Genomic DNA, 15793 nt, shown 5'->3' with positions numbered 1-15793 from the left:
GCCCAGATCCACAGAGTGATTTCCGTGACTGCGCTTGTCAGGTCCACGTCACCTCTGCTGGGAGGGAAGTGGGCGACGTCAGAGACGCAGAGGCTGCGAGCTGAGGTTCTGCTTTCGCTTGTTATTTGTTTTGGAGCCATTTCCTCCTCTGCTAGCTCCTCCAGGGCAGGGGGAGGACGCGTCCGCCTCAGTCTGATTCCCCCAGCCTGTCTGGTCCGGAGCCTCGCACAGAAGCCACTGTTAGTAGCCATAAAAACTACCGTTGAGGGGCTTCCCTGGTGGCGCAGTGGTTGAGAGTCCGCCTGCCGATGCAGGGGACATGGGTTCGTGCCCCGGTCCAGGAAGATCCCACGTGCCGCGGAGCGGCTAGGCCCGTGAGCCATGGCCGCTGAGCCTGCGCGTCCGGAGCCTGTGCTCCACAACGGGAGAGGCCACAACAGTGGGAGGCCCGCGTACCGCAAAACAAACAAAAAAAACTACCGTTGAGCAGGCATTTACTGTCTAGTTATAAACCAAAACTCTTACAGGGATTACCTCTCTTTAATCCTTAAAATGTCCTCATGAGGGAGGTGGATGCGTCATCTCCACTTGTCTGTTCAATGAACAAACGCTAGGAAGACAGTGGCATTTCAGACATGCTGGTTCTCTACCGGAACGCTGCTGGAGGAGGGATTCTAACCAGGGTCCCCTAATCACGGTAGAGCAGCACGCTGAATTGTGGGGTCTGCCCAAAGTGGGTTCAAGTCCCAGCTCTGCCCCCTTTCAGCTGTGTGATCCTGGGTAAGTTTACTGAATTGCGCTGAGCCTCAGCTTCCTGATTTCACAACATTCCTATGAAAATCAGATGAATTTACGTGCGGAAGTCTCAAGCACAGAGCCGCCATTTAGGCATCTGGCAGGCTCCCTCCTCCCCTTACTCACTGCAAGACCAGCACAGCCTCAAGCTGTATGAATGTGGCCCCCAAACTATTTCCCTTTTAAAATGCCCCCCAAAAGTGTCATTATCTGAAAGTGGGGATGGGAAGGAGAAAGTGAAGATAATTGTGTTGAAACAAAAAATGTTTCAGGAAGTAGGAAAACTCCTTTCACGGACTGACTTCAGTGGTGACAACAAACAATACTGTGAGCATGAGTGTAAGACAGCTCGTCCCCAGATCGCCGTCTGCTCTGAGAAAGGGAGCTGGGGGCGACTGCTTCTCAAGTCAATTCTAAGAATAGCATCAGAACAGAATCTGAGTAAGATTCGCTATCCAGACATATTCTGCCAAGGAAGCACAGGGTCTGAAATCATCACCTGCACCTACATATTTCTTCACTAATAAAATGGAGATTATAATTGCGTCCGGGTTCCTTATATGACACAAGATAGCTGTTAGCTTTGCATTCTATTAGTATGAGGATATTCATTGCTGAAAATGTGGAACTTTATTGCCTTCCTCCCTTCCTTCCTCTCTCCTTGCCTTGTAAACTCAGAGCTTCAGAGGCTACAGTATTTTCAAATAATAACACTTTACTGGTCAGGGGATTTATACTCTGGGAAATCTGGCAAGTTGGAGTTTCAAAATTAAAACTTTGGATTAAAAAATGTTTGAAGCTCAATAAGGGATAGCAATGTACTCTGTGCATTTCTTCACATGAGTCTTTTTTAAAAAATCTTGGTGAAAATTTTTACGAGGCTAGAATTTCAGAGCTGGAAGGGAACTCTGAGATCAACAGGTCTTCCTTCATTTACCAGATGAGAAAATTGGGGTCAAGAGAGATTAAGATTGTTTCTATTGTTTGCCTTACTGTTTAAATTCAATATTTAAAAAAATAATTGTTAGAATTCAACAAAAGGTATTCTCTTTTAACCAACTGCATTGGCTCTGAGGCTCACGTCAAGTTTCCCTCCACACTTCAGCAAGCCCCCGATTGTCAGTTTGGGTACAGGCCACTTTAGGACTGCAAAGGCTGTCAAATGTTTATTCTGGAATCTAACAATTCCCAGATGTCCATCTATATTCCAGGTTCTGGCTGCAGTCTGATGTGTCAAAGAAAAGAGTGCTAACAGAACAGTGATTTGCAGCAAGACTGTGCCTTCCGTGGGTTTTAAGACAAATTCTCTGTGCTGGCGTTCAGCTCTGTCAGAGCACAGCTCTAATCAACCTTGCTAGCTTTAGTCCCTCACCTTCCCCTCCCAGATGCTCATCCTCCTCTCTGTGCCCCCCACCACCCGCCATCTGAGCGAGACCCAGAGCCCAGGGAGGCCCCACCACCTCACCACCCACCCACCCGGTCATCGGGGCCTGGAGATTATACCCTCTCTCTTCCTCCACTTCCTTCCAGCCTGCTCTCAGCCAAGCCACTGTCCCTCTTAAGAGGGCCAGCGCATCATCTCCAGTCTGTCCTGCACTCCGGGGCCATCGTTCTGAAGCAGCGATCTGATCATGTCACCCTGCTCAAAACCCTCCAGTGTCCACAGCTCTCCACGTGAAGTTCCCACGTCCTCGTGTAGCCGACCAAGCCCTGCGTGGCTCAGCTGTCTGGCCTCAGCCTCCCTGCCCAGGCTCCTAGCTCTGCTGAGCCATCTGAGTCACATACGGTTTGTCCTCCTTTCTCTCACCTAGTCTAGGCCTTTCCACGTGCAGTTTCTGTGGCGTAGAATGGTTTTCTTGCTTTCTTTCTGTTTGCCGCTCTTTCTAGTCACATCTTAGATGTGTCTCTTCCTTTAGAATCCGCTGGGAGCCCCCAAGGCCGGTCAGTTTCCTCCTTTGACTTCTTCTAGGAACAGAGGAAGAATCCACAGTTCCTCTGCTCCCTCTGCACTGCCTCTGTGTCCCCAGCTGGACAGACGTCCTAAAGGACAGGGATGGAGCCTTTTTTTCCTCCACTGCACTAAAAATCCTCTGTGCTCTGCCAACTTATTTATCCTCTCTCTCCCCTGGCCCTTGGCAACCAATGAGCTTTTAACGCCTCCATATTTTTGCCTCTTCCAGACTGTAATATCATTGGAATCATATAGTGCATAGCCTTTTCAGACTGGCTTCTTTCACTTACTAACATGCACTTAAGTTTTCCTTCATGGCTTGATAGCTCATTCCTTTCTAGCACTGAATAATATTCCATTATCTGGATGTATCACAGTTTGCTTACCCATTCACCTATTGAAGGACATCTTGGTGCCTCCAAATTCTGGCAGTTACGAATAAAGTTGCTATAAATACCTGTGTGCAGGCTTTTGTATGGACATAAGTTTTCAGTTCATGTGGGGAGACACCAAGGAGTGTGATTGCTGGATGGATGGTAAGCGCATGTTAGTTTTGTAAGAAGCCACCAAACTGTCTTCCAAACTGGCTGCACCATTTTGCATTCCCACCGGCAATGAATGTTCCTGTTACTCCACATCCTTGCCAACATTTGGTGTTGTCAGTGTTTTGGATTTGGGCCATTCTAATGGGTGTGTGATAGTATCTCATTATTGCTATAAGTTAGAATTCTCCGATGACAGATGACGCAGAACATCTTTTCATGTGCTTATCTGCCATCTATATATCTTACTTGGTGAGGAAACGTGAGCTGTCCCAAGACATGCCCCTGCTCCCGCGCCTCTATTCTGACCACTCTCCACTCTAAGATCACACCGCACAGGCTACCCAGCCGTCAGGACAGGTGAGGCTTCCCGCAGCCAGCAATGCTCCACACTGGCTCCAACACCCCCCAACATTCTTTTGTTCAACCTCTCTCATGGCAGAGACCGTATTTAACTACGCAAGACAGGTGACCACCTGATCTCGCGTGAAGCTGTAAGCTCTTTGAGCGGAAGGATCCATCTTTCACACTTTAAAGAAATATTTATTTTTAAAACTTACGTATGGTAAAAACCCTGATTTTCTGGTGAATAACTCTATGAGCTTTAACACACACGTGTCTATGTAACCACCGCCACCACAACCTTGCTCACTTTCACTTCCCTCCAACAACTATTCAGTTAAGACACTGAAGAAAATTGCACCGTGTCTCACCTAAGACATGAACACTCTGCAAAGTGGCAAGTTTTATCATGTGGCTTTTCTTGAATTAAGATTAAAATGCAAATTCTATCAAGTCCTTTCAGCAACATTGACCAGAGACACTTGGCTGTTTCTCTCACTGGGAATATCCTTCTCTCCTCACAATTCTACCCATACATGCCAGCGCCAGATCAAATGCTCTTTCATGGGGGTGTCCCAAGAGCCTGTATCCATCCCTCCCCTCTCGGAATTCTCCGTTGATGCACCTTGTCCTTTACTGCCGAATACACACACACTGATGACTCACAGTGCCTGTTCCGTCTTTTCTGTAGGATGGGGGCTCTGTGTCTGACTCTCCGCGTGGCTGGCCACGAGCTCTGCCAGGAGCTTGATGAACTCACACCTGCCCCAAGGCTCTTAAAAGCAGAGTGGTTCTAAATGCCCTCCTAGGTCCATTGCCCATCCCCCACCCCGGGAACAGAAATGCAGTGGCACTTTCTGAGCCTTAGTCATTTTGACAGCTAGCGGCTTACACAAGAACCATCATTGCGTTGGCTGAGGTACAGTCAGTGCACTGGGAGGTTCAGTGTGGGCGACGAGTGGGCAGCATCTCCTGGAACAAGCAGCCACGTCTCAAGCCTCTCTCTCAGTGGGAAAATCACTGAGTTCCTTCTGCTGAAGGGATTAAGGGTTGAGCACAAGAAACTGCTTGTTGATCTGAAAATGGAAGGTAAAATGGGTATCCCAAGGAAAACAACTATAAATGCCCATCTTGAAAGTTAATTATGCTTCTCTTACCAATCCTGAAATGGGGAGGGGAAAATTCTACTTAATAGCTGAAAGCACGGGCCGTAAAGTCAATTGGCCAGACTCAAATTTTGATTCTATCACTTTCCCGAGGTATGGGATCCTGACCAGTAACTTCATCTTTTCGAGCTTCACTTTCCTTTCTATAAAACGGGCATACTGGGACTTCCCTGGTGGCGGAATGGATAAAACTCTGCACTACCAATGCAGGGGGCCCAGGTTCGATCCCTGGTCAGGGAACTAGATACCACTTGCATGCTGTTACTAAGAGTTTGCATGCCACAACTAAGGAGCCCGCCTGCCGCAACTAAGGAGCCCATGTGCTGCAACTAAGGAGCCTGCCTTACTAACACCCAGCACAACCAAATAAAAAAACCAAAACAACCACCAAAAAAACCCGGCATACTAATACTTTTAAAAAATAGTTGTCAAGATTAAATTAAATGAGATGGATCCCGTGAAGCACTAAACACAGTACTTGGGACACAATAGATACGTATAAAACAGTAGCTACTATATTTATTCTTGCTGTTGTTATGCTCTCTACCTTTCATAAGGCATTTCAAGCATTAATACATTATTTCATTTGATCTTCATAGTTATTCTGAGATGGAACATTAATCCTATGCCAAGGCAGAACCAAAGCTCAGAGCATCATTGGTGACCTGGTTTTGTGGTCCCTCTGGCGAGACCACAGCACCAGACTCTGAGCTTCTGGTGGAACTCAGAAATCGAAAACAGTCTCTCTACTTCCAGCACTTGGCCCAGGAAGGGAGAAGGGGTCCAACACTCAGGGCTGGCTGGCGGGTGGAAGGGTGGGGGAGCTCCAAGAGGCAAGCCAGTTGTAAAGTTAAGAAGACACTCAAGGCCACTGGGTGGGTGAAGCCACAGATGCTGGTAAATTATCCAAGGGAGCTAAGATTCCAAATGGCATTTTGCCAACCAATTTAACATTTACACTTTAAGCTATCAATTCTACCCCCAAGCCTGGAAGTTTGACTGCCAAGAACAGCATGGTCAAAAACACAAGGTGAAAAAGAGAGCAGAATCAATTTTTGTTTCATGCTGAGAATGTGCTGTTTTCAGCATGAGAACCTGGGAAAAGGATGCAAAGAACGGCAAGGTTCTCCCAGCTGACAGCGCACTTACTGTGGTGGATGTGGGCAGGGCGGAGGCCCCCTTAAGGAGGGAAGAGAGCTTTGGAGGCCCAGTGGGGCAAAGATGTCCTCTGGGAAGGCCTGACCAGGCACCACTGCCTCTGCATCACTTGGGGTGGGCATGCAAGGCTGGGCACAGGGAGGCTGGCTGGGGTAGGGAAGAAGTAGGGGACCTCAAGGGAGGCAGTTTGGTTCATTAGCAGTAACTCTACTTAGGATCTTTTTTAAAAACTTGGGGCAGGGGCAAACCTGCAAAGACAAACAAGAGGTAATATTGTAAAATATATGTTCAGATATGAAGTAGGGAATTGTTCTGCTTGAGAGCCGGTGGATATCTATTTCAGACAAGGCATCCAGTCCCAGAGATTCTGTGGCCTGATGGGCGGGGCAGGTGCCATTCTTGGGCCGGATAAAAGAAAGATGATCCTGAAAGGAGGTGAAGATATTCAATTTCAGGCAGCTCTGTGTCAGGCACGTACCTTCCTTCTGATTTCTGCAGACACCAGCTGGCTGGGGGAGGGGAAAGATAGGCAGGAAGAATGAAGAGAGGATCTCCCCAGCCGTGGAGGAAAACAGGGGAAGCCAGAGGGAGGAAGTCATTCTGGGTTCAAAGAAATCAACTTAGAAAGCTTACTTTATAAAAATAGCCATTGGCAAATCCTAGTCTATTTATATCACCAATCCAAGGTCACTATCAGGATCCTGGGCTGAATCACAAGACCCAGTAAATAATCCTCACAAGTATGGGGTGCTGGCTGCCTGATTTACGGGAAGATATTTGAAACACCACGGGAGCAACTAAGTCAGGGAAAATTTGAGCGCTGGCACCAAAAGGTGCACTTGCAAGTGGATCTCACTTTACATAAATAGATAGGTTCCTGAAAAGTTGGCTCTAAAATGAATTCAATTAACGGAGTCATATTTTCCTAGTGAATCACATTTTAAAACCAGAGATGGATTAGGGTAGGGGTGGCTGAACAAACACAACAAAACAATGAGGACCCTAAGACTAAACAAAAACCACCCTTCATTCACCAAACTTTAAAATGGCACTTACTTAAAAGGCCATTATAAATGCTCATAAAATACGAACGATTTGTCAGCAAACACATGCCTAGCGCCTGTGACACACAAGAGTTCGCACCAGCCTTTGTGAGGGCTCCGACGGCTCCAGCGCCTGCCCCTTGGGAGCTCCCAATCTGGGACCTTAAAGAAAATGGCACTGAACAGTCATGTTCCATCAGAAAAACATCCCCCTGTATGGAGACGAGCGGTGTGCAAGGGGTCGCCTGGCCCTCTAAGTGCTATCTGGCCTTGGAACAGCTCTGCCTCCTTCCTGCCAGGAGGAGCCAGACCAAGCTGGCCTCTAAATATGCCTTTTCAAACCCTCCGTTTACAAGTTAAAAGCTGCTGGCCATGTGGTACTGTGTCATAACTGCTATTTATTTAACTAACTTGAAAAATAAGAAAAGGAAAAAAAACCATGATCTGGGCACTTTATAAATAAGAAGAGATAAGGTACTTAAAGCTCTCTGAGAAGTTAAAGGCCTTACAACCCAAGGGGTTGTTATTTTAAACTTTAAAGGGCATTTGTTCAGGGATCTGTTTGTTTGGAAACGGCCTGCCTCCTTCTACTTGATGTTCTCTTGCACACAGAATACTGGTCATTGGTGACAGGAACAGACACCTAATTTGTTATTAGTTCCGTAAGTGCAGATCAGGGCATACTGAGTTTAAACAAGGGATGACACACTTCTGGCACTGATAAAATGGTATCTCTGTGCTAATGACAATGTTGCCAGCAACTATAGGCACAGAATTGGGGGACATTAGCTCAAAATGTGCTATATCCCTTAGACACTGCATGGCCCAGGAACTGGTACCACACTGGGGGCCTGTCAACAGCTAGTAGAAGTGAAACTTCTCCTGGCATTTTTGACTTAGCCCTGAAAGTGTACGAAATAAGCAGTGCATTTTTTGAAAAAATACTTTCTGTTTCATAATTATGAACAAAGCTATGGCAGAGACTGCTGGTTATCCTAATATCCATTCTTTCCTTCTTCCTTTAACTGACAGAATTCCTCCCAGTTTTGTTTTGTTTTGTTTTTGCGGTACGCGGGCCTCTCACTGTTGTGGCCTCTCCCGTTGCGGAGCACAGGCTCCGGACGCGCAGGCTCAGCGGCCATGGCTCATGGGCCCAGCCGCTCCGCGGCATGTGGGATCTTCCCGGACCGGGGCACGAACCCGTATCCCCTGCATCGGCAGGCGGACTCTCAACCACTGCGCCACCAGGGATGCCCTCCTCCCAGTTTTTTACTAGCAAGATACAGGGCTGCCCTGGAGACTACATTTCCCAACCTGCCTTACAGGACTGATGGTCATGTGACTAACTGCCAGCCAATGGGAGGCAAGCAACTTTCAGGTCATGCCCTTTAAAAGGGAAATCGTTTGCCCTCAACTTCCTCTTTCCCCCTTTCCAGAGGGTGGACTTGGCATTGCCAAGCCAGCTTTGACAACACCCAGCAGGGTTTCTTAATCCTGAAGTCCAGAGACTGCAAAGGGGTCCATAAATAGAATCGCTGGCCTATAAACTTGGATGGGGAAAAAAGCTATACAACTTTATTGTCACTAAGTTCTATTTGAAATTTAGCATTTCCTTCAGTTATCAGGTAGGGAAAAAAATATAGTATATTAGCAGTATCCAAGACTCTGTCAGCAACAGAGTCTTGGATACAAATACAAATATTTACAAATATTCTCATATCACATGATATTTGTTATGGATTATCTTGAAATATTATATGAACTCGTCAATATTTTTTTATTGTTTTAAATAAATTTATTTATTTATTTTTGGCTACGTTGGGTCTTCGTTGCTGCACACTGGCTTTCTCTAGTTGCGGCGAGTGGGGGCTACTCTTCATTGCAGTGTGAGGGTTTCTCATTGCTGTGGCTTCTCTTCTTGCGGAGCATGGGTTCTAGGCCCGTGGGCTTCAGTAGTTGTGGCTCGCGGGCTCTACAGCACAGGCTCAGTAGTTGTGGCACACGGGCTTAGTTGCTCCGCAGCATGTGGGATCTTCCTGGACCAGGGCTGGAACCCGTGTCCCCTGCATTGGCAGGTGGATTCTTAATCACTGCACCACCAGGGAAGTCCACTCATCAATATTTTGAAATTATACTAGTCATTATACTTGCCCCTAGATCATTATTTGATGTATTAATAAAGCATATATTACTATATTATGAGCTTGTTTCATTTTTCATTACTTTGATAACTGTATTTCAACATAATTACTTTCCTTTGTAATTCTATGAATTTTATCTTACACATTTAAAAATATCACTCAAAAAAAAATATTACTCTGTGAAGTGGTCTGTAGGCTTTGTCACACTGCCAAAGGGATCCATCGCACACACAAAAAATATTATGAAGCCTTACCTAGGGAGTGGCAGAGCAGTAATATTTAAGGAACTCAGGTCCATGGATGACCTTGTACAGCAGAGCCACCCTTCAAGTTCTGGACCACTCCTCTAGAGCAGGGCTGCCCAACAGAACTTTCTGTGATGACGGAAATGTTCTATATGTGCCTTTCAATACAAGAGCCTCAGTCAAGTGGCTACTGAGCATTTGAAATAAGGCCACTACAATGCACCCTTTGATACCTCAGCTGGTAGAGCGGAGGACTGCAGAGGTGAAATGAGGCCAGTACAACTGAGGAACTACATTTTAAATTTTATTTAATTTTAATTCATTTAAATGCAAACAGCCACATGTACCTAGGGGCTACCATGCTGGGTTACACAGCTCTAGACTGTTATATGAGAGAGAAACACATTTCTGTCTGGTTTGAACTGCCATATTTTGGGGTCTCTCTGTTACAGTACTTTAACCTATACCTTAACTAATATGGAAGTCAACTACACCTTAACTAATACCTGGAGTCAATAATAATAAATATACTAGGGATAGAAGGCACATTTGTAGATACAAAAGGTAAAGAAACTCATTAACTGAAACCAAGATTTAGAACAGGAAATTTCTATTTACAAAGCATTCCCGCGCACATTATTTTACCTGCTGCCTCTAATCACCCTGGGCTTATTATTGCACCTGTCTTACTCTCAAAGAGGTTAGGCAACTATGTTGAAGTTACAAAGATGGTAGAGCCAGAAGTCAACTCCAGATCTTACGACCACACCTTGTGCTTTCTAGCCTTTCAAATGCCTCTGGATGGAGGTCGGCAGTCGGCAGTCAGCAGTGACCCAGCAGCTGCAAAAGACCTACAGCCAGCACTTAGCCACCCTACCCCTCTCCTAGATGCCCATTTGCCTCTAGGGCACACACAGCTGTCAAGTCCTTTTTCTGGCCCTGTGGGCTATGTGATGCTGCAGGCATCTGAATTTCCCAAATTCCTGGCAAAGTGCCCATTTCCTTTGGAGTCTATTGTCTTAACAAGGACTTCTGAGTGCTGGGAACGGTGACTAAAACACTCTTCCTCAAGTCCAGGTAAGGACTTGGAAATGACACGGTCTCTTCGGCAAACCTTACTGCAAGTCATTTCAATGACAGCTCATTTTCCTCCCTTTGAAATTAGTTCAAAGAACACTATTATTTTAGAACAACAGCCAAACATAGTAATACATTATAATTTTATCAGTTAACAAAAGGACCATGTCTTAAATTCTAAACAACCTAGACACCAAAAGGAGAAAAGCCAATACTGAGGTGTGACTACACCCCACATCTCAAGCTTCCATGTGGAGGCCAGGCAACACCCACCCTGCTTGCTGCCAGTCTTGGTTCTATTTGCCAGCACACCCTTCTGTTCCCTAGGCCCATAGAACTCCTACTTATCCTTCAAAAACCCAGTCTGTCCATTCTCATTATCACTTCTTCCATTTTGTTTTGTTCTTTTAAAAAAGTTTTCATTTGATTCTAAGTTATATATGAGCAAAGTTTAAAAAGCCAAATAATTCCAAGACGTGTTATGAAAAATAGCAGGCCTCCACCTTCTACTCCCCATGGTGAGTTACCTGATGCCATTCAAGTATTAACCTCTATGTTAAAATAATATGTCTACAATATTGTGACATAAGAAATATATATATTTGGTCACTCCAATGACTGAAATATATTTCTCATACATACTTGGTCTTCATCCATGGTTCTTGGCTCACAGCTCCCAAAAACCTTGGAATTTCCTGAGTGATAAGAGCAATGGGAGCATCTTTTCTTATAATATTTGCTCTCTTGTCCTCAGTTCCTGAAAACTCTTCAGAATCATAAAGGTGAAATGGGTGTCAAGTCCCTTTCCACCATAACTGGGTTCATGTTTTGTTTTGTTTTAATTTATTTTTTGGCCACGCTGCGCAGCCCGGGAAATCTTAGTTCCCCCACTGGGGATTGAACCCAGGGTACCACAGTGAAAGCACCGAGTCTTAACCACGGGACAGCCAGAGAATTCTGGGTTCATGTTAATAAGGTGACTTGTGGAAATCTCCTAAAGATGGGGGCAGGGGACTGGTTGCCAGGGGAACTAACCATGAATAGAGGACTGTAATTTTCAGTTCCACCCCCTGATTTCCAGGGAGGGGAGGAGCGGCTGGAGGCTGAATCGTTCACCAATGGCTAATGATTTAATCAATCATGCCTATGTAATGAAGCCTCCATAAAAACCCAGGAGGAGGGGGCTCAGAGAGCTTCCATGGTTGGTAAACTAGATTGCTTCCATGCGCCAGCATGCCAGGCCCCATACTCCACAAGGACAGAAGCTCCTTTGTATAGGACCTCGTTCTATGTATCTATTCTTCTGGCTCTTGATTCATATCCTTTAATATCCTTTGTAATAAACTGGTAACCTAGTAAGTTGGTTTCTTGAGTCCTGTGAGCTGCTCTAGCAAATTAACTGAACCCAAGGAAGGGGTTGTGGGAACCTCTGATGTAGAGCCAGTCAGTCAGAAGTACACGTAACAACCTGGACTTGTGATTGGCATCTGAAGCTGGGGGCTGTCTTATGGGACTGAGCCCTTAACCTGTGTAAACAGTGTCAGAATTGAGTTGAATTGTAGGACACCCAGCTGGTGCTGGAGAATTGCTTAGTGTGGGGAAACCATCACCCCACATTGGAATTGGGTACAAAATCTTTAATGTCTGTATTGTTACTTCTTGACTTTTTTTTTTTTTCAGGTTTAAGCATTATATGTCTATTTCTCTTTTTGGTAAGTGAGGATTTAGTTCTCTTCCACTGTTAAGCACGCCCTTACCCCTGTGATCACAAATTCTTACCTTCCTATATATTTAGGTGAACTGTGTAATATGCTAGGATTACTTTTTTTCCCCTTCTACAACATTGCTTTCTCTGGAGTTAACAATTGCCTTTTTTTGTTTGTTTTACTTCGTTCCTAAGTACTTTCCCGTAATTTAATCCTAAACTTTCTGCAATTATCTAAAGCTCCTAACTATACGCTCAGACACATTAGGTATTCAAGCAATTTCATTTCCTTAACAAAATCTGTGCTAGAGACTTACGGGCTAATCCAATCTGTTCTAGTTGCCCTTAGTGCTTCAGGCACAACTGTAATCCTGAGCTTTCCCCTCACCACTATTCTGAGGGCTCCTTTGACCCTCTCCTGTGTACCATTCCCCACTTCCTACATTCCATGTCTTCCTCTTCCTTGGTTTTTACTCTTTTGTTCTTCTGGAGTTCATCCTTCAGTGGTTTCCTCAGAAAGGGTGAACAGAAGGTAAATTTTTTGAGATCTTACATATATTGAAAATATCTTTACCTTCACACTCAATTGACTGTTTGGCTGGATACAGAATTGTAGATTAGAAATAATTTTCCTTCATGGTTTGAAAGCACTGTTCCATTGATCTCTGGTTTCCAGTGTAGTTACTGAGAAGGAAAAAACTAATCAGATTTTAAAAATTCTTTATATATGACCTTTTCTTTCTTTAAGCTGTAGGTATTTTTTGACCCCAGTGTTCTGAAATTTCACTGTGATGGGCCTTGGTGTTAAGCCTATTGTTATTCTCTGTTCTGGGCAGTCAGTAGGCTCTTCCAATCTAGAAACTGTATTTCTCAATTTTCAGAAATTTTATTTAATTCCTTCTTTATTTTTTCTGGTCCGTTTCCTCTTTCTTTCTGGAACCTATATTATTTGGATGTTGTTACTCCTAGCCTGACCCACTAATTTGCTTATCTTTTCTCCCCTATCTTCCATTTCTCTGTCCTTTTGTTTTAATTTCTGAAAGATATTCTGAATTTCATTGTCAAATTCTTCTACTGAATTTTAAACTTATATTTTTAATTTCTGAGAGCTCTTTTTAATTATCTGAATATCCATTTTTATAGCCTTTTACTCTTGTTTCATGAATATAATATCTCTCTTATCTCACTGAGAACCTAAATGATGGTGGAATTTTTAGGAATACATGAAATTTTCATCTCCTGGCATAACCTATTTCCTTCAAATTTAGTTTAGTCTCTGTCTTTCAACTCAGATGTCAAGTAATACTTGGTTTCTGCTTCTATTCAAGGAGGTACTTGATTTTAAGTCCCCCATGGACCTCACTGTGGGGCCGTCTGGCTGAGCTGTCATTTCAGAGCTCCTGACGTTTTCTCTTTCGGATTGGTCAGATTCCCAGGAGGAGGATCATCCACTCTCCCATCTGGAAGGTCTTTAAGCTGGAAGACCTGTGTTGTGGGAGCCCAGGATGAGGAGAAGGTCTGATTTCTCTGTATTTGATACGTAAACATTCATTTAATCCCATGTTTTCAGTGATACATCCTATTTTCAACTTTGGCTGATGTGTCCTAGTCTAGAAACCCTGTTTTACTCTGACCAGAAAGTAAAATTTCAGTTTCTTAACCAAAGTTGTGCAAAGCTAGGGTGGGGATCTAATTGCTTCTTACAGACAGGCTTTCAACTAACCCTCCTGTTTTAAGTCTCATATTTACTTCCCATTTTCAGATGTATCTACTGTCCCCAATTCCCAAGTCTTCAGGTGGTTCTAAGGAAAATATTGGCTTTCTCTACTGGCTGGCTTAGAATTTAACCTTCTTGTTGTCCATTTGTCTTGGTCAGTTCAGGCTGGTATAGCAAAGATACTATAGATTTGGTGGCTTAACCAACAAACTTTTATTTCTCAAAGACTTGGAGGCTGAGAAATCCAAGATCAAGGTACCAGCAGATTTGGTGTCTGGTGATGGCCTACTTCCTAGTTTACTGATGGCCCTCTTCTCACTTTGTCCTCACAAGGTAGAAGGGGCAAGGGAGCCCTCTAGGGTCTCTTTTAGAAGGGGCTAATCCCATTCATGAAAGCCCCACCCTCATGACCTAATCTCCTCCCAAAGGCCCCACCTTCAAATACTATCACACTGGGGACTGGGTTACAACCTATCAATTCTGGGGGGACATTCAGTCCACAGCACCACCTTTCCAGATTCCAAATTTTTTGTTGTTATTTGCTCTCCCATTCTTACTATCTTTGAAGGTTTTAAAAAATATTCTCTTTACTGTGATTTTAGGACATTACAGGAGAAATAATAAATAAATAAATATGCTTAATCAACTTTTTTTGAGTATTCACATGGTTCAAGTTTCAGAAGGAAAAAAGCATATATAATTATGTCTCCCTCCCATCCTTAATGACCAGCCAGCCACCCAAGATCCCTCTCAGGAAGAAAACAGTGTTATTGATTTCTGGTGTCCTTCCAGTCTACCTTTATCATTTTAGATCCTACTCTATATTATCAGCCTATTTGTATCATTTTAGACTTCGCTTTATTACTAAAGTACTTTTCACAATGCACTAAGAACTTCTTGAGGAAACAGATAAAAGAAACCTAGCTCCTTGGGGAGGATTAGAACAATGATAAAGTTTATCTTTATAGTTCCTTCCACTTTATGTACATTTTCCCACCTTTTATGGCCCTTTTCACTGCCTCAGACACTAAGAAGTGACCACAAAAGCTTCTCTCCACCTATTATTAAACTAGCTCCGCAAGAAAGGATCTGATAAACTGTTCTCATGTGAATGACTAATACAGCCTACTCTGTCAATCTTCCCCAAAGTGGCCGAACTTTCAGAGGAGATAAAACTTAAGGCCAAAGGAATCAAACTCTAGCAGCTGCCATTTTGAGAGCTGCCCAAGACAACTGGTCAGTTTTGCCAAGACGTGCTGTTACTAGGACTATGCTTACCAGGAAAATTAGGTCAAGCCAGAGTGGACTCTCAACACTAGACAATTTCAAACCAAGCAAACACCAAAGAAGCTATCTCTTAATATAATGAGCAACAAAGCTGAATAGGCTAAGTTAAACCTTTCTACATTATAAAAAATAATCATTTTCCATCTAAATGATAATGGGAAACATTACTGAATAACAAAATTACCATGAAGTAAATTTAAATCAAAATAAAAATAATCCACAAATTATGCCTTTTAAAATGAGTATAAAGAAATGTACCTGAAACCAAGATAGCAAAATGCTGACTTCCAGCTCTGACTATAATAAAGTAGATGGTATCAGACTTACTTTCTTGCCACAAACAATAATAAAAACAACAAATACATATAATAACTGTTACCAGGCTCAGAGAGCAACCAGTACAGGAACTCAAGCAGAGAGCAATGGTTTTGATAGAGTGACAAGGCAAAAATCAAAGTTTGATGCTGCTGAGGCTGCTGGGATTTGGGGAGCAGGTAGCAGGGATGGGTAAAACTTAGAAAGGGAACCCGGAAACCTACATGGAAATTGCCCTTGGATCCCTGGCTAACTCTTGGGCTGCAGAGTAAAGAGTGAGACTTCTAAACGTTTGGAAGAAAGCTCGGA

At 43.9% G+C, this 15793-nt stretch overlaps 1 protein-coding gene and 1 non-coding gene across 7 annotated transcripts in view; one reads left to right on the top strand and one right to left on the bottom strand.

Moving 5' to 3' along the window:
* ATG7 (autophagy related 7) overlaps nucleotides 1–15793 on the bottom strand; it is a 237231-nt gene that overhangs the window by 34110 nt on the left and 187328 nt on the right. The gene's annotated exons all lie outside the window — the stretch shown is intronic.
* Nucleotides 4964–5036, top strand: TRNAG-ACC. The gene has a single exon. It is a non-coding gene; the product is annotated as a tRNA-Gly (tRNA).

This window comes from Monodon monoceros, unplaced genomic scaffold (assembly GCF_005190385.1).
Source record: "Monodon monoceros isolate NGI ecotype Baffin Bay Population unplaced genomic scaffold, NGI_Narwhal_1 Super_Scaffold_3, whole genome shotgun sequence".
NCBI classification, from domain to species: Eukaryota; Metazoa; Chordata; class Mammalia; order Artiodactyla; family Monodontidae; genus Monodon; species Monodon monoceros.
Note: the sequence above shows the minus strand (reverse complement) of the source record. Positions and strands in the feature narration are given on the sequence as shown.